The sequence below is a fragment of the Zalophus californianus genome, chromosome 2, assembly GCF_009762305.2.
Source record: "Zalophus californianus isolate mZalCal1 chromosome 2, mZalCal1.pri.v2, whole genome shotgun sequence".
Lineage (NCBI taxonomy): Eukaryota > Metazoa > Chordata > Mammalia > Carnivora > Otariidae > Zalophus > Zalophus californianus.
Window position 1 is genome coordinate 40,562,393 of NC_045596.1, and position 18,829 is coordinate 40,581,221.

The 18,829-nt window shown below is 43.8% G+C and overlaps 1 pseudogene; it reads right to left on the minus strand.

The window, feature by feature from the left end:
* Positions 1 to 17,725: 17,725 nt before the first annotated feature.
* LOC113925594 lies at positions 17,726 to 18,141 on the minus strand (annotated as a pseudogene).
* Positions 18,142 to 18,829: the final 688 nt, after the last annotated feature.

The following is an 18,829-nucleotide window of genomic DNA, read 5'->3' on the forward strand; positions in this document are numbered from 1 at the left end:
TGACCAGAGCCCTGGCTGCTTTAGGTTCATCTGGATTTGATGTTGAGACTGCCAGACTCAGCAAGAGAAAAAGCAGCCCCCAAAGATTTTTTTCTCCAGCCCAACTGGAGAAAATCTGAACTATGAAGATGAGTGCACATTGATTTGGCCGTGTCCCCAATCTTCCTTGAGAACAGTTTATTTCACTCGCGGAATGCCGATAATAGACATCCTGAAAGTAAATGTAGTGCTTTAACATTCCAGAGCTGCTTTCCGTAGCCTATGATATGCAAAGCCCTTTGAGTGCAAAAACCCAGAATGCTCCTGGTATAGCAGAGAGAGTATGTGGTCAGACAGAGGCCAGTGATACCTTGTGGCAGATATTCTGATCTCGTTCCAATGGCGCGTTGTCATCTTTGTGTCCTGGGGTCTGCCCCAAGCCTCTCTCTAGAGTAGCCTCCCGCCTGGCTAGAGTCAGGGCAGGAGAAGAGCAATTTGATTTTATGGTGAAAAAAAAACTCACAACAGGGTGTAAATCCGAACACAGATTCTCTCCTTGCAGGGTATAATGCCATTCTAGAAGAGAGGTGTGGTATTCAAAATCTAATTGACAGAAGGTTGGGTAAGACTTATTTAAAAAAAAATAGACTTTATTTTTTAGAGCAGTTTTAGCATCATAGCAAAGTTGAGTAGAAGGTACAGAGATTTTCCATATCTCCCTTGCCCACAACTCATGCACAGCTTCTCCCTTATCAACATCCCTCATCACAATGGGGCATTTGTTAGAACCGCCACAACTGCGTTGAGATCATTACCACACAGAGTTTGTAGTTTACATTCCAGTTCATTCTTGGTGTCGTACACTCTATGTGCTCTCTGGGTTTGGAAAAATATATAATGACATGTATCCACCATTCTTGTATAATATAGAGTAGTTTCGCTACCCCAAAACCCTTCCGTGGTCTGCCTTTACATCCCTCTCTCCCCCGACCCCTGGCAACCACTGACCTTTTTTTACTGTTTCCAGAACGTCAATAGTTGAAATCATTCAGCATGTAGCCTTTTCCGATTGGCTTCTTTCACTTAATACAATGCATTTGTTTCCTCTGTGCCTTTTCATGACTGGATAGCTCATTCCTTTTTTAGCACTGAGTAATATTCCATTGTCTGGTTGTGCCACAGTTTATTTATCCATTCACCTACTGAAGGATATCTTGGTTGCTTTGGAGGTTTGGCAGGTATGAATAAAGCTATTAGAAACATCTATGTGCAGGTTTTGTGTAGACATAAGTTTTCAACTCCTTTGGGTAAATGCCACAGAGCGTGACTGCTGGGTCATGTGGTAAGAGTATGTTTAGCTTTGGGGCACCTGGGTGGCTCAGTCGGTTAAGCGTCTGCCTTGGCTCAGGTCATGATCCTGGGGTCCTGGAAACCAGCCCCACATCTGGCTCCTTGCTCAGCGGGGAGTCTGCTTCTCCCTCTCCCTCTGCCTCTCCCCCTGCTTGTGCTCTTTCTCATTCTCTCTCTCAAAGAAATTCATAAAATCTTTAAAAAAGATACATCTATTAAAGATTTTATTTATTTAATTGAGAAAGAGAGAGAGAAAGCATGAGCAGGGGGGAGGGGGAGAGGGAGAGGGAGAAGCAGCAGGGAGCTGGATGCGGGGCTCGATCTCAGGACGCCGGGGTAATGACCTGAACCACCCAGGTGTCCCATAAATAAAATCTTTTTTTTTTTAAGGCTATGTTTAGCTCTGTCCAAACTATCTCCAGAGTGACTGTACAATTTTGCATTCCCACCAGCAATGAATGAGAGTTCCTATTGCCTTACACCTTGCCAGCATCTGGCCTTGTCAGCAAAGATTTACTTTTGAGAGGAATTTTCTAGAATCCTTTCATTACCCTAGTCAGCCATCCTCTCCTGATGTACTTTCCTCAGCATTAGGGAAACAAGGGTCAGTATCCTGGGAGTCCACTTCTGAAGAGTTGCTGGAGCCTCACCTGTACCCGTGTCAGGTAGCTGAGCTCCAGCTTGCCCGTTCCTGGCACCTCCCAGGGCGCCTTCACGCCGAGGTCCACCTTACCCCACCCTCAGACACCCACACTTTGCTGTGGCAAGCCCGCACTTACCCTTCAGGTCTCACTGGGGTAGCTACAGAGTCTAGGGATTGATTTAGGGTGTGGATTTTGGAGCCAGATTGCCTGGCTTCTGAGAGTAACCCCACGGTATATCCATAGCTACATAGTAACTGCTTGGAACAGGGCCTGGTACATAGGTGGGGAGCGTTGGGTAAGCCTTCCAAACCACTTCCTTCAGAAAAACCCTCCCTAGCCTCTGGTGCAGGGATTCCCTCCTGTGTGCTGCATTTTAATAACCTCTTTATATGCCTCTCCTATAAGATGTAAGATCCCTGAAGGCAGGGACTTTCTCCCGACCCTAGGGTGAAGAGTTACCTTCTCACCCTGCCTCCCACCAACCCCCCTCCCCCATTCACGAAATTGAATTTCCTCAGTGAATGGGGGCTCAGAACAAATGTAACTTTATTTGAGACACAGAGAATCATGGCTTGTTTTTGAACCCTGGTAAACACCTGCAACATGTCCATGGTCCTGGCAAAAGTAGGCACATAGACTATTTGGTGAGTAGATGGAGGTGGGAAGTATCTTGAAATGTATCCAGTCTATTTTAATAATACCATAGAAACAGTTTTTGTTTACCTGTCTTGAATAAATGTTTTTCAGGGCCATTTCCTGAGCATTTAAAGCGCATTCAAATGAGCTGTCTTGGATTCAAAAGACTTTCATGACTGCAAATTAGCAACAAGTTGAATTTCTGGTTCATTAGTCCCACATTGCGGGTTGCCTAAGCAACTAAGCCTGGCTACTTTACACTTTGACTCTGGAAAGATTGGAGTCTCCAATCAGAACCTGTATCACCAAACCCCACGTAATGTGATCAAGCCTGTTAGGCCAAAACCCCAAATCCCACTGTGCATATTGGCCTCCGTTTCACAAAGTTGTCTGTGCCTATGCCTCGCTCTTGCTCGGAATGAAAGTTGTTGAGACTGTTCTTTTTTCCACTCTCAATTACTTGTGGTTATTCATCCATGCATCACTCAAATGAATTAAGTCCAGAAAGAATCAAAAAATGTTTCTTTAGTCATTTGTTTCTGCTCATCCCCCCCTTCAGTCTTCAGAGACTTCTTTCTAGTCTGCTATAACAGTCTGCAGACTTGATATAGTTTTTTTGCCCTTCTAAGGGTCGGAAGATCTAAAACACAGATAATAAATGGAAAAAGTAGGAGCAAGCTAAACACTATGACAGAGCCTTCAGGCAAATCTCAAAAGCGACACATTTCACCACCCTCCTGAACTCTCAGCAAATCAGCATCAGAAACACAGAGGCTGTTACAGAGGAAAAGAAATTGAAAGGACCCAGGCACTGATGGGACATGTGGTCCTGGATTGGAGCCTAGTGTGAATACTTTGGAACAGTGACGACATCTTTTTGGGGAACAATTATGGAAATTGGAATATGGCCTGGGTCATAAATGGTATTAAAACGCATTAAGATGATTAGTATTGTGGCGTGTTAGGCATAAGTATTTTTTTTGGTTATGTAGGATGTCCTTGTTTTTTTTTTTGAGTTGCGTACTGAAGTATTTAGGGGTGAAATGTCATGAAGTCTGCAATTTAAAGTAAATTCTTTTTTTAAAAAACCTGTTTTTTCAAGTAAAATACATCAGCATAAAAAAAAATATGAGTGTGGATGCCTGGATGGTGTAGTCAGTTAAGAATCCAACTCTTGGTTTTGGCTCAGGTCATGAGATCAAGCCCTGTGTTGGACTCTGCGTTCAGTGCGGAGTCTGCTTAGATCTCGTTCTCCCTCTGCCCCTCCCCTGCCTCTCTCTCAAATAAATAAGTCAATCTTAAAATAATAATAATATGAGTGTGAAAATCTGGAAGAACTGAAATGATCTGGAAGCTCTCACATTAGATCTTTGTTACTTGACCCAATTAACTTGAAAGTCTGCTTTGCTAAAATACTCGGGTAAGTACATATGTACCTGTGTATATGTGTACCAGTAAGGGTTAGCCCATTAAAACAGTTTCTCTACCTGGGAAGGGAAAGTGCAAGGAATCTGGAGCATGTTTTGTGATTTAGTAACTGTGATCTTGGCCAAGGTACTTCATGTCTCTGTGCCTCAGTTTCCCCAATTGTAGTATAGGTATAATAGTAGCAAACCTACTGCATAGAGTAGACTAGAGGTTAAATGAATTAGATATTTATAAGCCCATTAAAACAGTTCTTGGCACAAAGTAATTGTTAAATAACTGTTAGCTATTATTATTGTTATTGTTTTTGTTGTTGAGGAGCATGACCCTAGAAGATGCTGGCTTGGCATAAGTCAGTGCAGCTTCTAGGGTTTTGTGGTATGTTGTTAGTCGCCACGGGAGCTCCATATTCCTGCGGACCCATCTTTTGAGGTCTTCCTTACCTTATACTGAGAAATATCCCAACCAGTGTTTAGGACTGGTGAACAGTGGTGAGGTCTAAAAGCATTTTTTCTCTTTCTAGGCCATGAGCAATATCTTCTGCCGTTCAGGATTGCCAGGCCAGTGGACTAGTTCTCTCTGTTACAGATATTTGATTGCGACAATTTCCATACATTCCAATAAAAAAGGACATCACAGTGCATTTCCACGATACAGTGACCTGAATTTACTGGGAGAGCTTGTACTTTGTCAGGTAAGGCTTTAACTCCCTTGGCAACCACATTGCCCTCATGCTGCGGCACGTAACAGTCCCTGTAATGGCCTGACCTACTTGGGGAGCCTGAAGCAAGCACACAGAAGCATGTGGGTCCCCAAACATCATAGCCATATGCACATCCAGCCCACAGGTCCTGGTTCAAGGCTGCTGCTTGTTCTGTTATACGGGCAAGTTGTTTTTGATCAGGAATGTTATTTATTTTTATTTTATTTTTAAGACTTATTCATTCTTTTTGAGAGAGAGAGAGAATGCAAGCCCGGGGGGTGGGGCAGAGGGAGCGGAAGAGAGAGAATCTCAAGCAGACTCCCCACTGAGTGCAGAGTCCCACGCAGGGCTTGATCTCACGGCCCTGAGATCATGACCTGAACCAAAATCAAGAGTTGGAGCTTAAACGACTGAGCCACCCAGGCGCCTCCTAGATTCTGTACCTACCTAAACTTTCTATAATTTAAAATACACCATTAGCTTTTTATATTAAGCATGGGAATAAACAAATAAATGGGATGACTTCAGCAGTAATTATGGGTGTACAGAATAAGAACATCGTTGCTATTATTATACTATATATATTTATAATGTTGAATATATTCTTTACCTCTCTTTTCAAACATCATGATTTATGATCTCTATACTGGGCCCTATTTTATAGCTTTCACGCACACTTCCATATTGCATAATAGGAAGTGAAAGAATCTTGAAGTAAGGTGTCCCTCTCCTTCAGGTTCTGAAGATAACACTCATTTCTTTTATCATTCATTGAGAATGAGCTCATATGATTCATAGTAATGCAGGGATTTTTTTGTAAACAATGCCTAGGAGGTTTGAGGTGTGCACAAATAATTAAAACAGACGTCATTAGGATACTGAGTTTATGTTCACATAAAAATCTCTCTAGTTCTCTTGAATTTTATGAAAGTAGAAAGCTAAGTCTCCCTGAACAGAGAGACTTAGCTAACTATAGCACCACAGATTTGGATAGATGAAAAATTTCAGTGAGGAGTATCAAATCACGAAAAGCACAGTGAGAGTTGATGAGGCCCTCATCTTCCATCATTTAGAGAAATCACTTCTGTCTTCTCTTGGAACATTTTGTACCCCCACTGCATAGTCTTGGCTGTGAAATAGACATGTATATTGTATTTTTGTTTCTCATTATTGGTGAAGGTTTTCCTTTTCCTCTCTTTTTTGGCACTAGGGACAATTTGATGACAAGCTGAAAAACAGGCCGTTGGATAGATAAAGGCTGTGGAGGGAGATTAAAAAAAAAAAAAAAAAAAAGAACAGGGGTTTCTGTTCTGGCTCTGGGTGACCTGCCTACATTTCTGTGATAGGACAACACATCCCACCCACCTCTCTGGGCCTCAGTTTCATGATCTGTAAAAAGAAGAGCAGTAGACTGGATTAACTTCGAAGTTTCACTTTTGGCTGCAAAATTCTATGATTTCAATCTAGTTTTAGCTGTGATAACTACGAGGCAACATGGTAGCTGTAGGAGGTTATTGGATATTCCGTAACACCAAATTCGTAAGGCGAACCTTCGAGAGCAGTCCAGTGGCCCATGGGACACTACTGTTGAAGTTATAAAGTTATCCCCACTCTTAATGCTTCCTTACGTTGGAGGGGACATCCACCATGTGACCCTCCTCACGCCTCTCCACTGTCACTCGCTCTTTCCTTGGGGAGATGCAGTGACTCGTGCAGCTAGTGGGTTTGATGTAGGAAAGATGTTGGGGTTCGGAACCAACCACCGAGAAAGAATTCTTGAGACGAGACGTCTTTGGTGCAAAAAGGTGGTTTTATTAAAGTATGGGCACAAGACCCGTGGGCAGGAAGAGCTGCATTTGGGGTCATGAGGAGTGGCCCGTTATATACTCTCAGGTTGGGAGGGGGTTAGGGAGAGCGAAAATTTCTAAGGAATGTTGGAAGCAAGGTTTCCAGGACCTTGAGGGGGCTAGCTATTGTTGGGGAAAGGTCATTTATTACTGTCTAGTAAAACCTTAGTCTTGAGACCCTTCAGATGTATCTTGGTGGGCCATATGCTTGGGGGATGACTGCCAACCTGTATCTTGGGGGGTAGAGATAAAGGAAGTTTCCAAAGGAATTTTTATATTGAAGTAGACTCACAGGATATTGGGGGTTGGGCTAAGATTGCCTTTTGCCCTATTGACATCGAGGCAGCTGAGTTCTTAGAGGAACGTCACTCTGCCTGTTTCAAGGACTTATCAATGGTCTGTAACTTGTAAGGAAATTTAATTTTTCATCTGCTTTTGTTTCCCACATCAGGTTTAGAAGGAGAATCTGGATAGAGTAGCCAGCCCTTCCCTCTGGAGTCCTCCTGGGAGCTGGTAGATCTGCAGAGAATGTGTATCCTACTCTGTTACATCATGCTATAGGTTTTAGGTTTTTTTTTTAAAGATTTTATTTATTTATTTCAGAGAGAGAGCGCGCATGAGCAGGGAAGGGGTGGACACAGAGGGAAAAGCAGACTCCCCACTGAGCGGGGAACATGATGTGAGACTTGCTCCCAGGACCCTGGGATTTTGACCTGAGCCGAAGGCAGATGCTTAACCGACTGAGCCACCCAGACACCCTTTCATCCCATAGGTTTAAAGGGCCAAGGCCCTGCCTGGGGAGGTCTGTTGTCATCCATGGGTGAGTTTGTCTAGTTCCGGGGTTTAGTATTAGGAAGATATTTCACTCTTAAATCCAAGCCACACATTCTGCAATGTCAGCTTTCTTAGCAGTAAACATGATATTTTGGTTTCCTTGTGTTTTTTTTTTTTTTTTTTTTTGGTCTATTTCTCAAGTAATTCAGAAATTAGATGAGGTGCTATTTTGGGGGTCCCCTGAAGTCACAAAAAGCAGTACTAGATTGTAATAACAAATGATGTTGGCCATGAACTTTCCACCTAAATTCATACAGGTCTTCTCCCAGCCTCGATTGTCTCTGGTAAGGCCTTGACGGCATTTGCATCACTGCAAATTCCGGCATTCAGAATGCCAGAGATTATTATTTTAGTTAGCAATTACACAGCTGCGTGGCACTCGCGGTTCTAAAACGGAAGCCAAATATTGAAACAATCACCGTGTGCCTTAAATATATTGCATCCAACTTATTGCAGAACAGAATCAAGATGGGAAGGAAAACGTTCTTATTTACATGATTGAGGATGTTGGGTGAAATTTGAATAACCAATCTACCCTTATTACAGTTTGTTTTCCCTGGGGCTCCTGGGTGGCTCAGTCCGTTAAATGTCCAACTCTTGATTTCGGCTCAGGTCATGGTCTCAGGGTCCTGGGATCGAGCCCCACATCGGGCTCCCTGGTCAGCAAGGGAGTCTGCTTCTCCCTCTCTCTCTGCCCCTTCCCACCGCTTGAGTTTTCTCTCTCTCTCTCTCTCTCAAATAAATAAATAAAATCATAAAAATTTTTTTTTCCCCTTAAATCCAGAAAGAAGGGCTTGAAGTCACAGGAGCTATGGACTTTATTTTTTTTTAAAGATTTTATTTATTTATTTGAGAGAGAGAGAAGAGGGTCAGAGGGAGAAGCAGACTCCCTGCTGAGCAGGGAGCCTGATGTGGGACTCGATCCCAGGACTCCGGGATCATGACCTGAGCCGAAGGCAGTCGCTTAACCAACTGAGCCACCCAGGCACCCAGGAGCTATGGACTTTAATAAATATTTGAGGGCCTAGTATAGCACCTGGACTTCTGTAGGTCTTAGGGGATACAGCTGTGGACTGAACAAAACAAAAATCCATATTCTCAAGGAGCTTGCATTTTAGTGGGAGGAGGTACACAGTAACCAAAGTAGTTAAGTAAATAATGTAAATAAATAAATCAGCACAGTAATGCAGTGTAGTGGGCCAGTGTTTGGAATCAAACAGCCTGGGGTCAAGGGTCCATCGCTTGCAAGCTGTGTGACTTTTGGGAAAGTCCTTAACCTCTCTGTGCCTCAGTTTCCCCATCAACAAAATGGGTTCATAAGCTTGAAAAAAGGAAGGGAGGAAAGCAGAAGAGAGCGAATGAAGGAGCTATGCAACAGCGTGGCTTCAGCTGGTACAGCCTGGCCCACGGGGGGCTCTGGAGTGACCCTCACTACAGAGTATGTCCCCCACATTGAGACAAGGGGTTGGGCGAAGTGAAGACAGGGTCTGACCTTGATATCGGCTTTTCCAGGCAGGCTAGTAATTTGATGCTTCCCCAGATTCTTCTTTTTCTTCTCTTTCTTTGAAGGCGACCTGAATTTAATTTTTTAATTACTTCACTTTTGAATATGTGAAACACTAAGATGGCTCAAAAATCAAAACTATACACAAAGGTGTACATGGAGAACTTTGGTTCCCATCCCTGTCCCCGTCTACCACAGTCTTGCCACCCCACCCCCACCCCATAGGCAACCACTTCTGTTAGTTTCTTGTATCCTTTCCATGCTTTGAACATATGAGCAAATCCAAATGTGTATAATTATTTCCTCTTCGTCTTATACAAAAGTCAGGAGACTTATAAACATTGTTCTACATCTATCTCTTTTTTTTTCTTCATTTGTTTTTTTCCGATCTGTCCCAGAGGTATTTCTACATTAGCATTGAAAACGTTCTTTTTTTTTTTTTTAAGATTTTATTTATTTATTTATTTATTTGAGAGAGAGAGAGAGAGAGCACGAGCCAGGGAGGGGGTGGAGAGCAGAGGGACAAGCAGACTCCCCAGAGGGACAAGCAGGGAGCCTGACCGGGGCTCCATCCCAAGATCTGAGACCATGACCTGAGCCGAAGTCAGACGCTTAACCCACTGAGCCACCCAGGTGCCCCAGCACGGAAAACTTTCTTATTCTTTTTTCCTAGCTTCATAGAATTCTGTCCTGTGGATGTGCCACATTTTATTTAACTAGACCCCCATAAATAAATGCTAGAGTTGCTTCTACTTTTTGCTTGTGCTGCAAGGAATACATCAGTAACAGAATTTTGCACATCTGTAGGTATGTACAAATTCACATGGTTGGTAAGTGGTGAGAGCAAAGTTCTCAGCAGGGGGATTGCTGGCCCAAAGAGCCAGAGCATTTTTAATTTTAATAGCGATTGTAGGTTTCTCTCCAAACCTATATCCTCTAAATGCTTCCAGGTTTATTTCTAAGGAAACTGAACCCTGCAGCAGGCAAAGACAGCAAATAAGTGCTTTGGGGGCACCTTGCTGCCTCACCGCCATGATCCGGGTCTGGCTCCAAACTGGAATATTCCACAGACAAAGCAATAGCCCTGCAGCCAGATAGCCTCACGTCCTCAGAAGGCAGCATATTTATCATGGATCATAACTGGGGCTAGAGCCTTGGGTGTCTTACACACTACCCCAAGCAGCTTATCAAACTGTTGCTTCCAGCCACATAGCATTTGTCCCTGAGAGGAGCTGTGGTGGCTTTGTACAATGTCGGCTTAGCTAAATTGGAACTACCCTTTCCAGATACCCGGATACAGGAATACCCTGGATGGTTCAGAGTTATGGTTGCCACAAGAGACATTTGTGGGATATTTGAGAGGCAGAAATGAAGCAGCAGCCTTTTTGAAAATCAGTAGAAGCAGTTAGGAACGGCCACAGACGTCCCAGTGGGTTCCACTTTGTTCATGCTTGTCCTATTCTGAATCCAGCTCTTCTTCCCGACGCCTGGCCCTCCTGACCAACAGTGACTCCAGACCCACCATGAGATGCTCTGCTGTGAGCTCACAGAGGTGGAAGCCACAAACTGCCGACAGCCTTCCAGATGCTTCTACACCAGCCACCTTTGTAGTTCCTCTCCAGCCGTTGGTTTCACCCAGCGTCAACGAGCTCTGACTTGTCCACCAGCGCCAGTATTTTTGGAAACTTTTCTTCCTCAGCTCCTCCCTAAATTGTGTGAGGTCTAATACCATAATACCATCTATCCTACAATATTCATAGCGGTCTTTCTTCCCTGATCGAACTTTACTGGTACAGGAGTGAAATAGAATTATCTTCATCTTATTACACATCCAGGGACATTTTATCATTCTTTATATATTGCCACACCAGACAGTTTTCTGGATGGTTGTCCTTGAATATAATCAATACACATCAATATAATCAATGTGACATTGAATATAATGTCCTTGAATATCTGGTAGGGGAGACACAAAAGAACTCTTTTCAGGAGAACCTTAATCAATCAGTCAATCAATCAACCTACAGATCCTTGTCAGTGAGACAAAGAGTAACTGGGGACTAGAGACATCGTAGAAAGCAAACCTATCCCCCCTCATATCATGCAAAGTGCTAAAAATCTCCCATCTCCTGGGCTGGACCTCCTGGCTTCTTCTTGTTTTGGCGTGAGTGTTTCTACCTCATCATATAGACTACACTGAAGGGAGACCAGCAGGACTTAAGTCAGTCACAAAGTTGCTAAATTTACTCATTCCTAATCTTGTGGTGTAATGGGAATCCTGTTGGCCTAAGGTGCAGAGGATCTGGTTTCTGGTCCTAATTGCCAAGAGCCATCTGTGGGATTAGGGGAAAGTCAGCCAGGCTCTCTGCGCTTCAGTTTTTTGTCATTTGTTTTATGAGAGTAGTGCTAATCGAATAGATTATAGATCTTCTGCCACGTACCTGAATTCATTGGCTCTTGTAAAAGGCTTTTTAGAAACTTGCATTTTGGTTATTTATACAGCATTCCCCCCTTATCTGTGGTTTTCGCTTTCTGTGGTTTCAGTTACCCACGGTCAACTGCAGACCGGAAGCAGACGAGCCTCCTTCTGACACATTGTCAGAAGGTCCGGAGTCGCCAAATGCTACGTCCCAATGCCTGTGGTGTTCACCTCACTTCGTCTCATCACAGGGACATTTTATCATCTCACCTCAAGAAGAAGGGTAAGTATGGTACAAGATATTTTGAGAAAGGGAGAACATGTTCACATAACTTTTGATGATGGTATATTGTTACAGTTGTTCTATTTTATTATTAGTTATTGTTAATTTCTTATTGTGCCTAATTTATAAGTTAAGCTTTATTGTATGTATAGGAAAAAAACATAGTAAATATGGGGTTCGGTCCTACCTATGGTTTCAGGCATCCACTGGGGTCTTGGGGCATATCCCCACCGATGAAGGGGGATTGTGTTAGAGTTCTATAGAGTATGGCACATACATCCCAGAAGTGTTATAATACTAAGTACTTGGATTGACATGGACAACCTCACTTGATCCAAATGTTGGATGGTCTTGTGTCCTGGTTGTATCATATGGAGCCGCTCTAAGGAGACTGGGAGTTCCAGGACACAGAAGGGTTGAAGGTGGATTCCTCCCTCTTGCAGTTGTTTTCAGCGCAGTGTGGCGTATTACAGTTTATGCATGCCCAGCTGTATGAGCATAACCATTTTTTGGTAATAGTCACTGGTTTAATTAAACGAACTCTCATAAAATAGACAAATGATGGAAAAGATTTCCTGCAAGGAAACCATGGATCGAAGTGAAAACAGTAACACAAGTGCAAACAAACAACAGAAATGACAAAACAGACACTTCTACTCCTAAAACAAACTCTTGGCTATCCACACTAAAAGGTAAAAATAACGCTGGCCAAACTAGACCTAACCAAAAATCTGGGCAAAAATACTCAAAATTATTGAGAAGTTTACAATTGGATTCACACCTACTGTCGTTAATGAGGAGCCTTTCCTCTTTTCTTTAATTTTTATTTTCTTCTATTTTTTTTAAAAAATATTTTTTTATTTGAGAGAGAGAGAGGATGCACGAGAGAGCACAAGCAGGGAGGGGGGGCAGGAGAAGCAGACTCCCCGCTGAGCAGGGAGCCCGATGCGGAACTCGATCCCAGGACCCTGAGATCATGACCTGAACTAAAGGCAGACGCTTAACCAACTGAGCCACCCAGGCGCCGCAATGAGGAGTCCTTCCTTATAAGGGCATATTGTGTCCTAAAATATTAACAAGTGAAGTATGATGCAATCATGATTAGCAAGGCATTTAAAAGTGTTGTTTATTTCACTTTTATATCATCTTTTTATGTTCTCTTTGTGTCTGTATGTATAGTAATGCTCATTACACTTTGGTAAGTACACAACTGGAGGTATGTACTGAAGACCTCTTACTGCTTAGAAGGACAAGACTCCAAAAAGCCAGGGACCACAGCTTGGGACTGAGCCTGACGTGTCCACATGTCCACCTGACTTACGAAGAAGAGGTGTGGGTGGCTGTCCAGCTCGGATTCTGCATTTCAGGATTGTTAGATATTTATCACTTTACTTTTTATGACCTCTGACAGAATTACAGAAATTAAGAAAAGGATTGCACTTGGAAACTCAGTGTTTTCATTTCAATGGTCAGCTCCCTCTCCCCCAACTTCGAGGAAAAACAAGACTATGTTTAATCATCTTTCAGTGAGTGGTTTTCTCTGTCACTTTCTCACATCCAGTTCAACATTTAAGTAAATCCACATTGCTGACCAGTTAGTTTTTTGGAACAAAGGGAATCTGTGAAGATTTTTCAGGTTCAGAGAAGACTTTTGTTAGGGTCTTGAATATGTGCAATATTTATTTTTATGTCTAGTTTGCAGATCAAAAGCTACTTTTGTTCAGGAACAACAACAACAAAAAAGCTCGGTTTGCCCATAGATTGATTATTTATGGTTATACTATTTTAAAGTGTACTTTATGCAGAAAATAGCCATATTTAATATTTTTAAGTTATTTTTAAATTTTGCAAAATATAAACAGAGAAGAAACAGGGTGTAAATGTGAGCTAAATTTTGCACCAGTAACAGATGAGCCCCTAAATCTTAGTGACTGGATGCCATAAATGTTTATTTTTTACTCATACTCATGTCTAGTGCTGCTTGGCAGGTGGGGCTCTGCTCATTGAAATCTCTCAAGGCCTGTGATAGACAGAATAATGTTCCCCAAAGAGATCCACATCCTTATCCCCCGAGCCTATGAATATGTTACCTTATGTGGCAAAGGGCTCTTTGCTGATATGTGATTAAGTTAGGGCTCTTGAGATGGGGAGATTGTCTTGGGTTATCCAGGTGGCCCGATGTAATCCAATGGTCTTCATAAGAGGGAGGCAAGGGCGCCTGGGTGGCTCAGTTGGTTAAGCGTCTGCCTTCGGCTCAGGTCATGATCCCAGGGTCCTGGGATCGAGCCCCGTATCGGGCTCCCTGCTCCGTGGGGAGCCTGCTTCTCCCTCTGCCTCTCTCTCTCATTCTGTCTCTCATGAATAAATAAATAAAACCTTTAAAAAAAAAAAAAGAGGGAGGCAAGCAGGTCAAAAGTGATAGCAGGAGATGTGACCATGGAAGGAAGTGGCTGGAATGATGTGAGGGACAACCACAAGCCAGGGAGTGCGGGCAGCCACTAGACACTAAATAGGCAAGGAAATGGATTTCCCCCTGAAGCCTCTAGAAGGAACCACCTGTCAACACCCTGACTTTAGCCCAGTGAGAGGAACTTTGGACTCTGACCTCCAAACTGTAAGATAATAAGTTTGTATTGTTTTCAGGGGCTTAGCTCGTGGTAATTTTGTTATAGAAGCAATAGGAAACTAACACAGGGACCCGTGTTCCATCTTGACACATTTCTTTCACCGCCCCTAAGACAGAAAAGGAAAAAGCGGTAAATTATGTGCCTGCTCTTAAAGTTTCCACTGGAAGCAGCGCATATTGCTTCTGCTTCCATTTCATTGGCCAGCACAAGTCACAGGGTCACACGTGATTCCAGAGCAGGTGGGGTGTGCGGTGCTGTCCCAGCGCCTACAAGTGGACAGCCAGAGCATCGCTGAATGGCGGTAAGGGCTAACCTACGGGGAGAGCGGAACTGGAAGGAATAGGCCTTAGAAGAGCAACGGAGTGACTCATGGCGGGAAAACTCAGGTGACTTAGTGCACACAATCAGATGTTTTTTTTTTTTCTTTTGAGAGGGGGCGTGTGTGCGTGAGTGGGCGGAGGGGCAGCGGGAGAAGGAGAGAGAATCTTAAGCAGGTTCCGCGAGCAGCACTGGTGAATGAGGGAGGCAGTGGCTACCAAGGCTTCATCTGAATTCCAAAGACAGGAAGATTCCACCCGTCCTGGGCTCTGTGGAGCTAGAAGGGAGGGCCTGCTCCTGAGAAGGGACCCTGATGACCAGCATCAGGGAACTCAGACTGTTTTAGACTGGCTACAGTTCTCAGGTCTCTTAGCTAGTTTCTGGCTGTGTTTGGCCAATGGGAGGCACTGGGAGGAAATGGGTTGGTGGGCGGGGCCAGGGTATTTCTCCCTCTCTTTTCCTCCTCAGGTGGAGGCAGGCACTGTGTTTCCTTCTTGTCCCCTGCTTCCGCAGCATCAGCCTGTTTTCAAGTTCCTGGTCCCCCACGTGACCTCAAGCGCTGGCTCCAGTCACTTCTCCTTCTTTCGTCCCTCCAGCCTATGGGTGGGAATAAACGTTACACTTGCTAATCTGCGAGTTACATTATTTTCGGACTGTTTTTCAAGCCTCTTGCATCATCTGTATATCCAATTCGCTGCGTTAAAATTCCATTTGCTTTCTGGGTTCCTGGTTGGACCCTGGCTGAAATCCTGAGTAACCCAGAATTTGACAAGCACACTGCCCACAAAGGCAACTCTGGGCAAAGCAATGTCCTTACGGGTCTAAGCAGTAGGTAGGAAAAGACTCTGGTGAAATAACACAAACCGGCGATTCAAGACAAGAGTGGATAGAGATATAGGATGGCCAGATAAAATGTAGGTATGTCTCATGCAATCTGTAGACTGTATAATTCTTTGTTGTCAGGGCTGTTTTGTGTATTTGTACGGTGTTTAGCAACATCTGGAACGTGCTTATACTAAAAGAGATTATTCATTGTTTATGTGAAATTCAAATTAAACTGGGTGTCCTGCATTTTTGTTTGCTAAACCTGACAAACTTAATAGAGAATAAGCTCATGTTGAAGATTGACTTCAATGCTGGACCGTGCAGGAATAGATATGGGGGCACAAGGGTCATTTTTGAAAAAAGTTGGGCCCTGGAATCAGACCTTGATTGGAGTCTTTTTATAAGCTACAGTTACTGTGACTGAGGCAATTATGAAATACAGGGTAGTCCAATCAGAGGCCTGTGGAATGAAAGCTCAGGAAAATGCCTGGGCATATGTGTTTGCATGATCGAATGTATAAATGAGTTACAGAAACTTACCTGAAATAATGGCCTAAGTCTAGAAACTGCTAGAGAAACATTCTCAAATATTTGGGAGTTTAAAGATAGATGGTGGCGGGGTGCCTGGGTGGTGCAGTTGGTTAAGCGTGCCACTCTTGATTTCGGCGCTGATCAAGCCCCACGTCTTTTTCTCCTTCTCCCTCTGCCCGCCCCGCTTCTCCAAAAAACAAAACAAAACAAACAAACAAAAAACAGATATGTAGATGGTGAACTAGCATGTGCTTTTTTGAGGACAATGATGGAAGAAAAAAGTATCTTCCAAAGACCAAATGTCCACACTTGGTGATTTCTCTAAACCAGTGGTTGTCAACTAGGGGCAGTGTTGTCCCTCAGGGAATACTTGGCAATGCGCAAACACAGTTTTGATCGTGACAAATGGAAGAAGGTGCTACTGGCAGCTGGTGGGTAGAGGCCAGCTAACCATCTTACAATGCATGGGACAGCTCCCAAAACAAAGAATCCTCTGGTCCACTAGGTCAATAGTGCTGCTGTTGAGAAACCCTGGTGGAAACGCATATGGAAAGTAAGTAATCAGCACACATTCTGTAAAGACATATACAAAGTGTTCCCTCTTAAAAGTGAAACCAGATAATAAGGCTGGAATTCCTTGAGGACGGATTCCAGAGGGAAACAGAAGCAGCTAGCACCGCAGAGGCCCCTCAGTCGTCATCCCATATCTGGGATTTGCCCACCTCTGCAGACAGACAATAAATCATCACTCGAGGTGGCATTGCGTGGTCTCACTCTCCTTTGTATCCCTAACTCTTTCAGCTGGAATACAGCGCCCTTGTCTCTTCAGGGTGCTTTATTTCTGCCTGACTCCAGAGACGGATGGAAGTGTGGCAATACGGCTCACGTTCAAGGGGTTCATTGGAGGAAGTTGTAAGCTAAACCAGGCCAAGGAGGTGCAAGAGACCTGAGGGAAAACCAAGGGAATTTCAATTCCTGGGAAAGGTAACCAAGTGCGTTAATCAAAGCTCTGTCAAGTCCAGGGGACAGAAAACCACCCCAGTTGGTTTAAAAGCAGAAGAGGATGTACTGGCCCACATAACTCAGACAGTTTCTGGGCTAGTTCCTAGGACTAGAGAAGGAGCTTACAGGTTCCAGTGCCTGTTCCCAGGACTGGGCACTGCCAGAACTTTCTTGCTCCCGCACTCTGTTTCTCATCTCTCATTTCCTTTTGCAGAGATGCTTTCTCCCCCAGGGGCATGGTAGGGAAGATGGCTACAGGCCGTCGAAATGTCACAGCCGCCCAACTTGGAACTTCTTTTTCCCATTATCTATGTATCAGACTCAGGAAAAATCTCTGGCTCTACTTGGGTCATTGCCCACTCCTGGATCACCCATTGCATCTAGGGAAACAGGACTATGATTGGCCAGGTGTGTGTCATGGGCCCACTCCTGACATCAGGAATGAAGTGACATTTTCAATTAGTAGAGTGGGAAATTAGAATCACTTTCCCGGAACCACATTACTATGCTTTTTCTAGGGCTGACATTTCTTGAATGCAACAGCCGGCCCCCAGCGGCTAGCAGGAGCTGGACTTGTGACGGCTTTCATCCCTGCCTGAGCGGGGCTACCCTGGAGACACTTCCCTGAGCTGTCTGGCTAAGGAGCTGACCCTCTTCATGTGGGGCAACTGTCCCGCACTAACGAGCCCCTTTGTATCAGAGATTCACAGAATCAGAATCGCGTGGTAGGAGCTCACTGATACGTGGTGAGGGGTTAATGGCACTTTTGGTTTGTTTGGTTTCGTTCCCAAGTTTTATTCAAGAACTCAGGCAAAACATTCCAGGTAAACGAGTTTTAATCTTATCTTCCTCCTCTTCTTCATCCTTGTTAATCTAGAAGTAATGTAATTGGTGACTCTCTTTCCTGTTAGCAACTATGTGCAACCAAGCATGTAGATTCTTCTTCTTCAAATATTTTTTGGTGAGATACTTCAAGTACTATTTGGAAAAAGTCACGTCAGAAGTTATGGTAATCTTGCTCTTGCTCGTTTCAACGTATACAACCCCTCCACCAAGATGTCCAGCTTTTCCATTCACTCTGATTCTTTCCCCTCAAAATTCTTCAAAATGGAGGGCATCCATGATTTCATCTTCTACAGGGTGAATGCGATCGAGGGTGAGCTTCAGAACGTGCTTCTTTTTTTTGCCCCCACAAGTTTTTCCACAGGTGCCATTGAGGCAGTGGAGGCAGAAAAGGATTAATGGCATTTCAATTCCTTGGATGATGCGTGAGGGTAGTGGACAAACACACTCTCTCCGCTGGCCCCCGGTGGCTAATGGCCCCCCACAGTCACTGAGCAATGGGAGAGAAGAAGCAGTCTGTGGAGTCCGGTAGACTGAGTTCCGACCCACTTCTACCACTTACTAGTGGCGCGACCTGCTTAGACTGCTCTAAGCCCTACCTTCCTCACCTGTAAAATGGGCCAACAATCCCACCTCTCAAGGGCTCTATGAGGTAATCTATGCGATCACCTATGTATAGCACCTGCATCGGTAAATGCTCTAAAATGCTTCTTTCTTCTCTTTTCCTCTGTAGATTTTGGCTTGCTTTTAGCAAAACCTAAAGGTGCTGGATTTCTTTCAGTTTGGCAATATATAGCTCCACCTGTTGGAACAATTTGGAATGTTGAAAAGAACCCTCAAGTAATATATTTGAAAATATCTAAACAAATTATGCTTTAAAATTAAGACATCGCACATGATAATAATGATAAGTGCACTAATCATAATTCAATCTTTATGTTCCCAGACAAAATGACTTTGGATCTGAAAGGATACTAAAGATAAATATTGGAAAAAAATTCCATTCACTTCACCCCACTCTTCCAAAGTCCAAAGTCTATTTTCACTCTGAAGTTTCAA